Source organism: Sus scrofa, chromosome 5, assembly GCF_000003025.6.
Source record: "Sus scrofa isolate TJ Tabasco breed Duroc chromosome 5, Sscrofa11.1, whole genome shotgun sequence".
NCBI lineage: Eukaryota > Metazoa > Chordata > Mammalia > Artiodactyla > Suidae > Sus > Sus scrofa.
Window position 1 is genome coordinate 73,910,862 of NC_010447.5, and position 13,605 is coordinate 73,924,466.

General features: G+C 40.5%; 1 long non-coding RNA gene across 1 annotated transcript in view; it reads left to right on the forward strand.

Moving 5' to 3' along the window:
• The window catches only part of LOC110260766, a 29,088-nt gene continuing 22,797 nt past the window's right edge, over positions 7,315–13,605 (forward strand). Inside the window, exon 1 of the long non-coding RNA XR_002344169.1 lies at positions 7,315–7,589. This is a non-coding gene — a long non-coding RNA (uncharacterized LOC110260766). The remainder of the gene's footprint in view (positions 7,590–13,605) is intronic.

The following is a 13,605-nucleotide window of genomic DNA, read 5'->3' on the forward strand; positions in this document are numbered from 1 at the left end:
CTAATTGCTGGGCTCCCTCTTCCTTATGTATCTTTCATCTCTTATAAAACCTTTGCATCTATTTCCCATATTAAATTCCTAATATTGAACTACCTGGTGTGGGCTATTTTCCTAGGCGGGCCTTGACAGGGACACATATTTATTGTAGAAATTTGGCCAAAGGAGAATTTTGCAGCAAATACAACAAAGAATATGAAGTCATCACTAACCTCACCAGGCAAAGATAACTGTGGTTAATATTTTGAGGTGTAATCGTCTAGTTTGTTTTCATATGCATATATGCATTTTTTTCTTTCACAATTTTGGAGTCACACTGTACTCTTTGTAATCTTTTTTCCATTTAATCTATTGAAAACATTTGTCTCAATCATTAGGTATATTAGATATTCCTTTTTTTTTTTTTTTGGCTGCTCCTGTGGCATGTGGAAATTCCTGGGCCAAGGATGAAAATTGCACCACAGCTGTGTCTTGAGCCACAGCAGTGACAACATCAAATCCTTAACCTGCTAAGCCCCAGGGAACTCCTAGGTATTCTTTATTTTTTTTAATGACTTTTATTTTTTTCTATTATAGCTAGTTCACAGTATTCTGTCAATTTTCTACTATACAGCAAGGTGACCCACTCACACATACATATATATATTCTTTTTTCTTACATTATCATGCTCCATCATAAGTGACTGGATATAGTTCCCAGGGCTATACAGCAGGATCTCATTGCTTATCCATTTCAAAGGCAATAGTTTGCATCTACTAACCCCAAATTCCCAGTCCATCCCACTTCCTCCCCCTCCCCCTTGGCAACGACAAGTCTATTCTTTGTGTCCGTGATTTTCTTTTCAGTGGAAAAGTTCATTTGTGCCATGTATTAGATTCCAGCTATAAGCGATATGATATGGTATTTGTCTTTCTCTTTCTGACTTACTTCACTTAGTATGCGAATCTCTGGTTCCATCCATGTTGCTGCAGATGGCATTATTTTGTTCTTTTTTATGGCTGAGTAATATTCCATTGTGAATATATACCACATCTTCTTAATCCGTTCATCTGTTGATGGACATTTAGGTTGCTTCCATGTCTTGGCTATCGCAAATAGTGCTGCAATGAACATGTGGGAACATGTGTCTTTTTCAAGGAAAGTTTTGTTTGGATATATGCCCAGGAGTGGGATTGCTGGGTCACATAGTAGTTCCATATTTAGTTTTCTAAGGTACCTCCATACTGTTCTCCATTGTGGCTGTACCAGCTTACATTCCCATCAACAATGCAGGAGGGTTCCCTTTTCTCTACACCCTCTCCAGCATTTGTTATTTGTGGACTTAATTAATGATGGCCATTCTGACTGGTGTGAGGTGGTACCTCATAGTAGTTTTGATTTGCATTTCTCTAATAATCAGGGACGTTGAGCAATTTTTCATGTGCTTGTTGGCCATCTATATATCTTCTTTGGGGAAATGTCTTTTCAGGTCTTTTGCCCATTTTTCACTTGGGTTGTTAGCTTTTTTCTGTTGAGTTGTGTAAGTTGTTTGTATATTTTAGAGATTAAGTCCTTGTCAGTTGTATCATTTGAGACTATTTTCCCCCATTTTGTAAGTTGTCTTTTTGTTTTCTTTTTGGTTTCCTTTGCTGTGCAAAAGCTTTTCAGTTTGATTAGGCCCCATTGGTTTATTTTTGCTCTTATTTCTGTTCCTTTGAGAGACTGACCTGAGAAAATATTCATAATGTTGATGTCAGAGAATGTTTTGCCTATGTTTTCTTTCAGGAATTTGATGGTGTCTTGTCTTATATTTAAGTCTTTCAGCCATTTTGAGTTTATTTTTGTGCATGGTGTGAGGGTGTGTTCCAGTTTCATTGATTTACATGCAGCTGTCCAGTTTTCCCAGCACCACTTACTGAAAAGACTGTCTTTTTCCCATTTTATTTTCCTGCCTCCTTTGTCAAAGATTAATTGACCACAGGTGTCAGGGTTTATTTCTGGGTTCTCTATTCTGTTCCATTGGTCTGCATGTCTGTTTTGGTACCAGTATCACACTGTCTTGATTACTGTGGCTTTGTAATATTGCCTGAAGTCTGGGAGAGTTATGGCTCCTGCTTAGTTTTTGTACCTCAGGATTGCTTTGGCAATTCTGGGTCTTTTGTAGTTCCATATAAATTTTTGGATTGTTTGTTCCAGTTCTGTGAAAAATGTCATGGTAATTTGATAGGGATGGCATTGAATCTGTAGATTGCTTTGGGTAGTATGACCATTTTTACAATATTAATTTTTCCAACACAGGAGCATGGAATATCTTTCCATTTCTTTGAATCCTCTTTAATTTTCCTGAGTATTCTTATATAATGTGATTTTTAAATAGTTATTTGTGTGACTTTAAATGGTTGTCTTACACCTCATTTAACCAGTCTACCATTGTTGGTTATTTAGATTGTTTCCAGCATTTTGCTACTGTAATAATACTCTGTGCTAATTTTTGGTTTATATTTCTGATCATTTCTTTAGCATGGATTCCAAATATAACTGCTCTAAGAGCAAGTGTTTTGACTTGTTTGTCCACTAATGAAATCTCAGTGGGCATTCTTGGTGAGGTTAAAATGGGATGATTGCATGAAGGGACATGAACATTCTAGAGACCCCATATGTGTTGACATATCTCCCTTTTGAGGGTCAGGGCTGATTCATCACACAGAAAGCAGTTGGCTCAGAACTGGCCAGCTGCCTGATGAATTGTACAGGATGGGGCCTCTAGGCGACCACAGCTGCTAGAGGTCATTCAGCTTGTGGAATCTGCCTTGTTACAACTGGGAGCCAGCTGGACTGAGAGCCAGGGCTGTGAGGATTCCTGTGAAGTCCACTCCAGCTTCCCTAGGACATCCACCAGCTGTTCTGCTGAGGCTGCTGTAACCATACTACACCAAATCTCAGGCCCAACCCCAGCTAGGTGAAGGCACAGGGGTGGGCCTTTCTGGTCCAGACCTTTCTTTCTTTTTTAAAAATTTCATCTTAAAGTATAGTTGACTTACTATGTTGTGCCAATTTCTACTATACAGCAAAGTGACCCAGTCATATACATATATATATATTCCCTATCTTAAATTATCTTCCATCATGATCTATTCCAAGAGACTGGATATAGTTCCTCATTCTTATCCACTCTAAATGGAATAGTTTTCATCTACTAATCCCTAACTACCAGTCCAGCCCACTCCCTCCCCCTCACCTTGGCAACCACAAGTCTGTTCTCTATGTCTGTGAGTCTGTTTCTGCTTTGTAGATGGGCTCATTTGTGTCATAAAAAGAATGAAATAATGCCATTTACAGCAACATGGATGCAACTAGAGATTCAAAGTGAAGTCAGGAGGAGAAAGACACAAACCATATGATATCACCTATATGTCGAAGCTAATATATAGTCCAGATCTTTCTGATGAAATTCTCAGGTCTCCACAACCTTGAAGTTTTGAAAACTGAGATTTTTGAAATTTGGGGCTTTCAACTGAAGTCTCAAACACTGCTTTGAGGGTTAAGCCTGGTCACAAAGGAAGACTTAAGTAGATATTAAAGAAATTCTGTCCTTTCTGGTAAAGGAAGTTACTTTCCTTACTGAGTTACCAATTGACAAGCTTAGATTAAAGTTTTCTGCATTTTTTTAAAATAAATCAATCAGCAACAGAGGGCTAGCACCTTAGGATCCACGTTTATCTTTGATTTACCTAAGCCCAAATACATACCTGTGAGACCCAAGCTAAATCATAATAACATGCCAGTAATATAAAAACTATAAAGTCAATGTGGCATGTGGAGAACAAGCAGATATTATGCCAGGGATTAAACTTCAGCCAGAGGATGCATCTGGGCACCTTTAGTCGTGAATACCCTGGTCACCAGCAGCAAGCACATTCCAGGTAATTTCAAGTATGAATTGAATTCAGCAATATTGTGTGGAGCACATGTTATGTGCTCAATGCCAGAAGCTATCTGAAAGGAGTTTCATCTTGAGAAGAGGAGAGGTGGGTACAAACTCCCAGCTTAGTAAACAGTAAAGAGCTTGGTGAGGAACCCAAGGCAGGGCTGCCTTCTTCTTCTTTTTCTTCTTTTTTGCTTTTAAGGCTGCACCTGAGGCATATGGAGGTTCCCAGGCTAGAGGTCAGATTGGAGCAATAGCTGCTGGCCTATGGCCTACACAACAGCCACAGCAATGCAGGGTCTGAGCCATGACTGTGACCTACACCATGGCTCACTGCGTTGCTGGATCCTCAGCCCACTGAGCCAGGCCAGGGATCAAACCCACAAACTCATGGTTCCTAGTCAGATTTGTTTCCGCTGCACCACGATGGGAACTCCAGGGCTGCCTTCTAATCCTGTTTCTATTGCTTACTCTTTGTGTGATCTTGGGGAAGTTGTCTGCTCTCCTTTGGCCTCAGTTTTCTAGTCTGTAGAAGGGGTGTTGATAGGAGAATTCCATGAGATATCATTTGTATGTGGAATACAACCTGGGACATGGGACATCTGCGGTGCTGCTCCAGACTTTCTTTCCAATGCCAAGTCCTCCTCCTGGGTGGGGTGGAGGGTAACTGGGGCCATTGGAGCGCATTCCCAGCATCAGCAGGGACTTTCTAGCTTCCACATGTTTGTGACTTTCTGACTTTGCTCTTGGAACGTATGGCCTTTGGTGTCAGTCTCCAGCCTGTTCCTTAGTCGGGGGTTGATGTGGCCTTAGGCTGAGTGCTATGGGCGCTAGAGAATGATAAGAAATGGTCTTTCCCTAATAGGCTGGGCTTGTGAGGGTCAAAGACATCTCACCCAGGAAGAGATGAACCTTAGAACAGAATGCAGGCATGAGTGTGGGGTTGCAAGAGTCCTTGTCCTTATAAGTAGTAAAAGGAGCCTAGCTCCTGAGAATGACCCTTAGCACGTAGCAACTGGACAGTTGCCTGAACAAGCCCTATGCATTCTAAGAAAATCCAGTTTTTCACCCAATTCAGGATTCTTTCGACACTCTTCCTTGCGAGAGAGTCATTGAGCTTCTGCTTGAATATTTAATTCCTTCATTCACTCTGTCACTCACTGGATGAGGCCAGTCATGGGGACTACACTACTTGTCCTATCAGACAGCACCAGAAATCCACCCAAACAGATTCCATCTGGTGATTCTTACTCAGGTTTTGCAAAAAGACAAGTCAAATCTCTATTTTATATATTTCATGGCATATGTTATCTTCCTAAATAGTTTCCTTTTCAGACTCATTGGTCCAGATTCAGATCATTCAATGTATATGGCATGAGTTCCTCACTCTCTGCCATCCTGATTGCTTTTTCTTGAGAAGAATCTCAGTCTGGGAATCTCCTTTTTAAAATTTGGCATAAAGATTTAGTTTCAACATACCACATGTAGAATGAGTCCCCTTGATGCTCTACATCTACTAGTATAACCTAAGACCCTTAACTTTCAAAGGAAAATTTATATAAGTGCCATTATCCACCCGGCATCCTCCCACCCCATAGTTATGCATCTGGCTTTGTGAGCCTGCATGCAACTATTTATATTAATTCGTTTTCTTTTTCTTTTTTTTTGTCTTTTTAGGGCTGCACCCATGGCATATGGAGGTTCCCAGGCTAAGAGTCAAATCAGAGCTGTAGCCGCTGGCCTGTGCCACAGCCACAGTCACAGTAATGCCAGATCTAAGCCATGTCTGTGATCTACACCAGAGCACACAGCAACGCCAGATCCTTAACTGAGTGAGGCCAGGAATCGAACCTGCGTCCTCGTGGAGCCTAGTCAGGTTTATTTTCACTGAGCCATTTCGGGAACCCCATGAATTCATTTTAAATAACTTCAGCTCATCCACCCTCTGATGTAATTTTGAATTTGCCAGTTAGATGTATTTGTGCCATCAGTAATCTTGATAAGCATAAACTGAATAAAAAAAGGCAAAGTTAGCACTCTCCAGCACCCACCACAGATTTTGCTCTGAGATTTTACCCATCTAATAATCAACACTCTTTGGCTTTTGGATTCAACCAGTTGATTCTTCCTACAAGTCAGAGTTTGAAATCACCACCCAATTTGAAGCTCTTCACTGATTAGCATGCCAACCTTGGGAAAGTTATAGAACCTCTCTGAACCTCAGTTTCATCAATCGTAAAATATCTATCTACTAGAGTTGCAGAGAGGGATAAGTAAGATAAATTATGTAAAAATTTTATCACAGTGTCAGACGAATGCTAAGCATTTAATGTCATTTATTTAACGTGTTATTTCTTTTCTCTAGCATATCCACTAGATACCACAAAGACTGAATTTTCATTATCAGAGTTACAATTTTTTCTTATCTTTGGCTTTCTGGAGTTTTCTCATTTTTGAAGATTTTTAAAGGATTAGTTGGCAGTGATCTTGAAATGAGCCTGGAGACTTGTTTGAAGTAGCAGTTGAATGCAATAATAATTTCCTGCAGAGCCCTAGATTAGCCTAGTGACAAATACAAATAACCTCATTCATTGGGTGTGGGGGAGAGGGAAGGCTAATTGGACTCCATAAAAACTGAGTCAAACTTAGAAGTTAGACAATAGGTTTTTTTAAAAAATTAGATGTACAGAAATTGAAGACCATACAGGATACTTTTTATTAGGTTAGACTGCAGAACATTCAGTGGGATGCAGGGGTTGCTGCTTAGGGTGTGGTGGCTGATTGTTGCCTTCACCTTGGACATTGTTATCCAACAGCACCACTTGAGTAAGAGCTTCTGGAGTCTGACTTCCCTGATTCCACCATTTACCGACTTGGTTAAGGTTATAGCTTAAGGTAGGAGATTAGCTGGATCCCAGGTTGAGCAGCTGCCACCTGCTCCTTGATATTTCAAATAAGACACCTGTAGGAACATTAGGCCCTGGCCAGGTGAGAGACAAGGTAACTACAGTCCCCACCACCACCCAACTTTGGATGAGAGGGATCCTCCAATCTAAAACACGCAGACAGAAGGTCCTCTGTCTAGGGAGGGAGTCTAAGGAGAGACGGTCGCCAGCCCGTAATATATCCTGCCAATCACCCAGAAACTTTCATGCTGAAATCTATCTTGGCTAAAAGACATATGTGCCCATCGGGAAGGTCCCTAAGTCAGAACAAATATGGGCACAAACAAGACAGTCGGCTAGCGATAACCCCCAACCCTGACAACCTGGACTACTGCCCGCCCCGCTAAAAGCAGTCTAAGCCATGCCTTATTGCATGCAGCTCATTCTGCAAGATCCCCTGTGTGTTCTTTCTCACATACTGTGCTGTTAATTATCTTTGCACTTGCTTCACAGTCTTGTTCTCCTTGCTGAATTCCTTCTCCCAGGAAGAAAAGGACCGAGGTCCTCTCGCCACCAAACTGAAGCTGAAACCTCAGACACTCAGTTCATCATTTGAATGGTATCAAGAATATGAGATGGTGTGAGGATGATGGGAGAAAGGGCATCTGTTGCTTGTTTTGGTTCCTCCTGAATCCACAGTCAGTACTCAGTAGAGTAGCCATGATTTTAATTATTTTAAGAGGAAGATTCACAAGGATGTGCCCACAAAACACTGCCAATTTGCAGCTGAAAATGATAACTGGTAAGTTTTCCAGAATACTTGCTTTTTTTTTTTTTTTTTCTGGTCAAGTGTATAACACTGTGACTGAATGACAGAAAGAGAGCAAGTCCTATCAGCGGCCCACAGATTTCTCTTTCAGTGGAATTCAGCTTATTAGCTGCATGGTTAACTCTGAGAGCCAGGAAAACATGTACCATAGATGACACCATTGTCAAGCAGAGGAGACAGATGTTTCTCAGCTTCCCCTTTCTGGGACTTAATAGCTGTTAAAGGTTAACCCTTATTGACTCATTAAACTGTGTCCGCCTGGGGGTCAGTGGTGGCAAAACTTGTGTTAACCTCAGCAAATAGCCATCACCAGAGCTTTACAAAGGGAGATGTTGCCTTTGAAAGAAAGACAAGTGAGACAACACACATGTCATCCTTGGATGGCCATGGTTCCCTGGAAATGAGGGGAAAAAATACGTATTTTTTTAAAGGATTAGAAAAGAAAAGCCTTTGCTTTTTTTTCTGTGTGGCTTTTTGGTAGGAGGTCTCAAATTTGATCCTGTTCTCTTTCCATCTTTCATCTCTCTATTTGCTAAAGAGAACCACTCACATCCAGCATCTACAACAGTGAGCAGCTTAGAGGCAGTGCTGCTGTGGCCACTGCTGGGACCTTAATGAAACCCACTGGGAAAGGAGGAAAAAACAATGCTATTCTGTCTTTCAAATGAAGCATTTAAAATAACTGGTTTATTTCCTCTCCTCCATCTCTGGTGGCCCATGTATGCAGTGATGGGAATGGAAATTATTCCACTTGATGTTCCCAACTGAATTTTTCCTAATCTATTTTGATGCGCTTCCATGTTTTGCTCACTGAGTCTGGAGGTACTTAATTCATGTGCTGTTCTTCTGCTAGTTGCCCAGGTGCGGTTCACTCTTCCTCTCTTGTGATCCCCTTGGACATCAGGCTGCATGGCTGGGGTGAAAGTGTGCTGTCATCATCAGCAGAGAATATTTACTGGGTGATGTAAAATGGTCCATGGCGAGCTTCCCATGACATTTTCTTAGTGAGCCCAGGCCGGCTTCTGGTGACCATCCTTCAGTAGGTGTCAGAGATGAGTTCCGTCATAATCTATTCTAGAACTTTCTTAAGCTGAAGCTTTATGATAATGTGTGTGCATTTTTAATTATCACCTCTAATAATTTCTCTGGAACAGTAGACTTCAATTTATTCAAAAGGAATAGTGACTAGCTCCCTTGGGTTTTGGTCTGTTTTATGTAGTTCACGCTATGCTTTCTAATTTGAAGAAGATTTTCCTGGGTGGCTAAATAAGGAGAAAGTCTTCTGTCAGCAGTGAAGAGACTAGTCAACAAGATTGGCAACATGGATGGGGGTTAGAGCTGTGCTCTCCCATATGCTCTATGTGGCTACGGGCTACTTCTCAGACAGGACAGATACAGAGCATTTCCATCATTACAAGAGGCTCTATTGAACAACACTGGCTTAGATGGTCAGAGAGTGTTAGTATCACCCCATGCTGGCCTGTAGGTCTCCATCAGTAGAAGTCCAAAGAGTTCTGTAGACCTCTTCAGCTGTCTATAACTACCTCGCTCTCCTTCCCCACCAACGCATACCTTCTTTACCTCCTCTGCTGCCTTGGGACCACCAGGGCTACTCTCATCATGTCACTCATCGCACATGTGACATAATGCCTGGCTGTCTTCATCTGTAGCCACTAATTCCCCTATGGGTCTATGTCTCCTTGTTAAAGGAGTTCACTGGCCCTTTGGAATTTAAGACCAGTTGTCAGCATAATCCCCTGCATCCTCAAGGCTTCGTGGAATCTTCTCTCCACCTCCTTGTTCTCCCTAAGACATTGATTCCCTGCTGCCCTCTCAGGAGGTCCCTGTTTTCTCTTCCTTTTCTGTCGCACTGCCGGAGCTGGAGGTGAGGTAGGTGAAGTCTTCTATTCCTCATGTCCACCACTGGCTCATACTCTCTCTTCCACTAAAATCACTCAGCTATGCATCTCATGTGATCAGCTTAATTCACCCACTAGTCCTCACTCCCTTGTTGTGGTCAGGGAAACCCACTGGGAAAGGAGGAAAACCCTCCAACCGAGAGCCTGTTTGGAGGTTCTAGCGGGGGAGTGCAGCTACTTGTATCCCCTTGACCAAAGAATGGTTCTCCTCTGTTGGGGATGGTCATCCTCTTCGACCAAGCATGCAGCTTCTGGAGGGATGCACATGGAGCGATGAGGGAGGAAGGGGACACTCACCTAACTGGCCAGATCAGCTGAATCAACCCTGGCCCCAAATCCGATTGGCACAACTTGGATCACCTGACTTCTTGACGACATTAGCTTTGGTTCACTGCCATTCCCTCATCACTCTTTTTTGATTGTTGGCAATTTGAATAGACACGTAGAGGATTCTTGACTTTTTCTCCAATTATCTTGTCCTCTGTCCTACACCAGCAACTCCCTCTCATAGTCATAGTCCAGTGGAGTCTCTGGAGGCTCCATTTCCCTCTTCAGTTACTGCTTCATTTTTCTGTTTCCTTTTGTGGGAAAAAAATTCTTGGATGTGTTGTCTGTACCTGAGCTCTTCATGATTCTGTTCAAGTTTTCGCTACCCCAGTTCACCAACACTGCTTTTGTTGAGGTCACCAATGTCACCCACATTGGGAAATCCTCTGCTCAATGATCGTATTTGATTCAAATATTTGTTGAATAGCTAATTGAAGTTAAAGAATTGACCAATGCGGTCTCTTTTTGCAAGGAACAATGACCTAATGCTTCAGAACATAGGTTCAAAATCCTGTCTGTGTAACCTTTGGCAGGTTATTTAATTTGTTTCCTCCAATGTAAAATTGGGTAATAAGTTCCTATAGTAGGTTGTTGAGAAGATTAAGTGAGATAATATATGCAGGGAGACAGGAAAAATAATAAGTGAGATAATACATGTAGAATAGCTCTACAGAGATGATGCATTAGAGTAAGTGCATCCTTATTCTCACCATTATTGTCCCCTGTGAACATTATGGCATCTTCCCACCTTTCCATTATGCTTTCCTCATAAATTATTTAAAAGTACAATATAAACCCACTTATAGGAATCCCAATTCTGCTGCTCATTAGCTGTGTGATTTAAGGGATTGTAGTCAATTTTTTTGACCTTCATTTGTCTCACCTTTAGACTAGAGATAATCCTTACTTTGCAGAGTTGTGGTGAGGATTAAATGCTAGGTAAAGAACAGTTGGATATCTTTTCCTTGGTACATAGTAAAGGCTCAATAAATCATAGCCCTTAACTGTGTTGTAGGGGGAAGAGGCATTCTGGCCAGGGAAGCCTGAGCTTGGCTGTGGAGTCATCAGGGCTGTTCTCATTCAGCTTCTTCTAAAACTGTGGCTTCTCTGAGAGCAGCCTATGCAAGCACAGTCATTAATTCTGTGCTTCTTCTTTCTCTCCAAGATCCCTCGATTTTTTTTTAAAGTGGGAATTTCAATTTTTAGAGTTTCTTAAGATGTGTTTCTTTTTATAGTTTCTTTCCTCCACAAGGTCTTTTTCCCCCCTTGATTTTAAAATATTCTATGCAGAGTCTGGGGGGAAAATTCCTTCTTTCTTTGTTTTTGTTCGCCTTCAAGAAACACCATCACTCCCTTCCAAGGTTCAGTCACTTCCATATCCCTAACCAGTCCTGCCTTCTTGATTAGAATCACATAGAAAGCAGCAAATCCACCTATTCCCACCTCTACCTTTTAAGCATCCAGCCAAGAGATTGACAATATTTGTAGATGTGAGGGCAACTACATGAAAATGTCTAAACTGACCTGTTTTAAACTACTCTTCCCTCCAGTCAGACTTCACTAGCTTTAGTACAATTCTGAGAATACTTGGTAATCGGATTATTCAAATACCACCCACCTTCACCATCATACATTCTTTGATATTGTTGCCCAAACTCATCTGCTGTCCTGATTTCAGAAGGAACTCCATGAATGGAAGAATCCCTGAGGGGCCAGAAGTGAGAGTTAAATCCTACTCTAAATACATGAGCTCATCTTTTTAGAATCCTGCAGAGCAGAAAGTGGAATTTTGCCAGCACGTCACATTGACCAGGCAAACTTTCAACATTGTCTATTTCCTTTCTTTCTTATGGATTAAATTATCTTTAGAAAAACCTGCTGGAAAACTGTATCAGAGAAAAACTGTCTCATCCTAGTCATGGCTCTAATTTTAAGCAAGTGCGCAAAATGAAGTAAAATGGTTAACATAGAGAAAACATTTTGAATATGATTTTTTTAAATGAATTTTCCCCCTAAGTAAAAAATGTAGAGCTTGGGTGGTAACATAATCTTGGAGCTGATAAGGGACTTTCCAATTGTGGAATATAACATATTTCGTTACATATTTTTGTGCCATAGAATGAGGCAGCTTTGGAAGGAAGTGAACATGATTGCTAATTAGCTTGCATTTATTTAATTTATGAAATAAGATCTTCAGTATTTTGTTGCATAGAAAAATGCCCTTCCATCATGCAGAAATGAAATAAATACTAATTGAATAGACGATTTTTCTTCTAATGAAGTAAGAACTTGTTAACTTCTCCCCCTCAAATCTGTCATCTACTTTTTATGTAATTCTTAAGGATCCATCCTGATTTCATTTCTCCCACATTCATGTAGCTCTTGAAAACAAGCTAAAAAAATAGAAATGGGATTTTTGAAGTTGTTTAGCTCCATCACATTTGTTTTTAAAGAACAACTTGAAAAAAAATCAATTCATTTATCCAGAAATGTCTTTTAGCAGTGCCTTTGTTGGCTGGGTCATGGCCACGGGTAGAGGTCAGACTTTTGAAATCAGGACACATTTTTTTCTGAGATGTCGATGATATCAGCAGTCTTGGTAACTCACTGCTTAGCCAAATGGCTTGATAAGTAGGGGAAATTTTAGTTCCAGTTTTCTGGCACCAACAAGGGAATGGCCTTTTCCTTTCTTCATACCAAGCTCGAAGATGAACGGTTGCCCCAGAGCCCACTTAGATTTCTCCATCTGATGCACTGCCAAAGGGCTCAAGAGTTTCCATGTTCACTTCAACCCTTAGATGGGTCTTGTGCTTCTGTCTCAGGGTGGACTGTATTTTTTCACTTTATTAAATTTTTAAAATTGTAGTTGACATACAAAGTTATATTAGTCTCGAGTGTACAAGGTACTGATTCAACATTTTTATACACACAAATTGGTCATCAGGTCAAGTCTAGTAACCAGCTGTCACCATACAAAATTATTACAATATTATTGACTATATTCCCTATATTGTTATTGACTATATTATTGACTATATTCCCTATATCCCTATGACTTATTTATTTTATTAACTGGAAGTTGGTACCTCTTAATCTCCATCACCTATTTCACTCCTCTCCTCCCCCTCCTCCCCCAGTTCTCTGGCAACTACCAGTTTGTTTTCTGTATCTTGAGTCTATTTATGTTTTGTTATGTTTATTCATTTGTTTTGTTTTTTAGGTTCCTTGTATAAGTGAAATCGTATGGTATTTATCTTTCTCTGTCTGACTTATTTCACTTAGAATCATGCACTCTAGGTCCATCAAGCAGAACAAAAGCATAATATTCGCTTCATGAATTTAGGTGCTTATTTGGTGGGTGCATGTGTATTTACAAATATTATATACTCTTATTGGATTGATCCTTTTATCATTATGTTATTTTTTTTCTTGTTACAGTCATTTTTTCTGATACAAATCTTGCAACCACAGCTTTCTTTTTTTTCCCCCACTTGCCTGAAATACTTTTCCCAATTCCTCACTTTCAGTTTGTGTATGTCTTTAGTTGTGAAACGAGTCTCTTGTAGGTAGCATGTAGATGGGTCTTGTTTTTCTATCCACTCAGCCACTCTAACCCTTTTGATTAAAGCATTTAGTTTATTACATTTAAAATAATTATTGATAGGTGTGTTCTTATTGCCATTTAAAAAATTATTTCCTAGTTGTTTTTGTAGTTCTTCTACATTGCTGTCTTTGCTCTCATA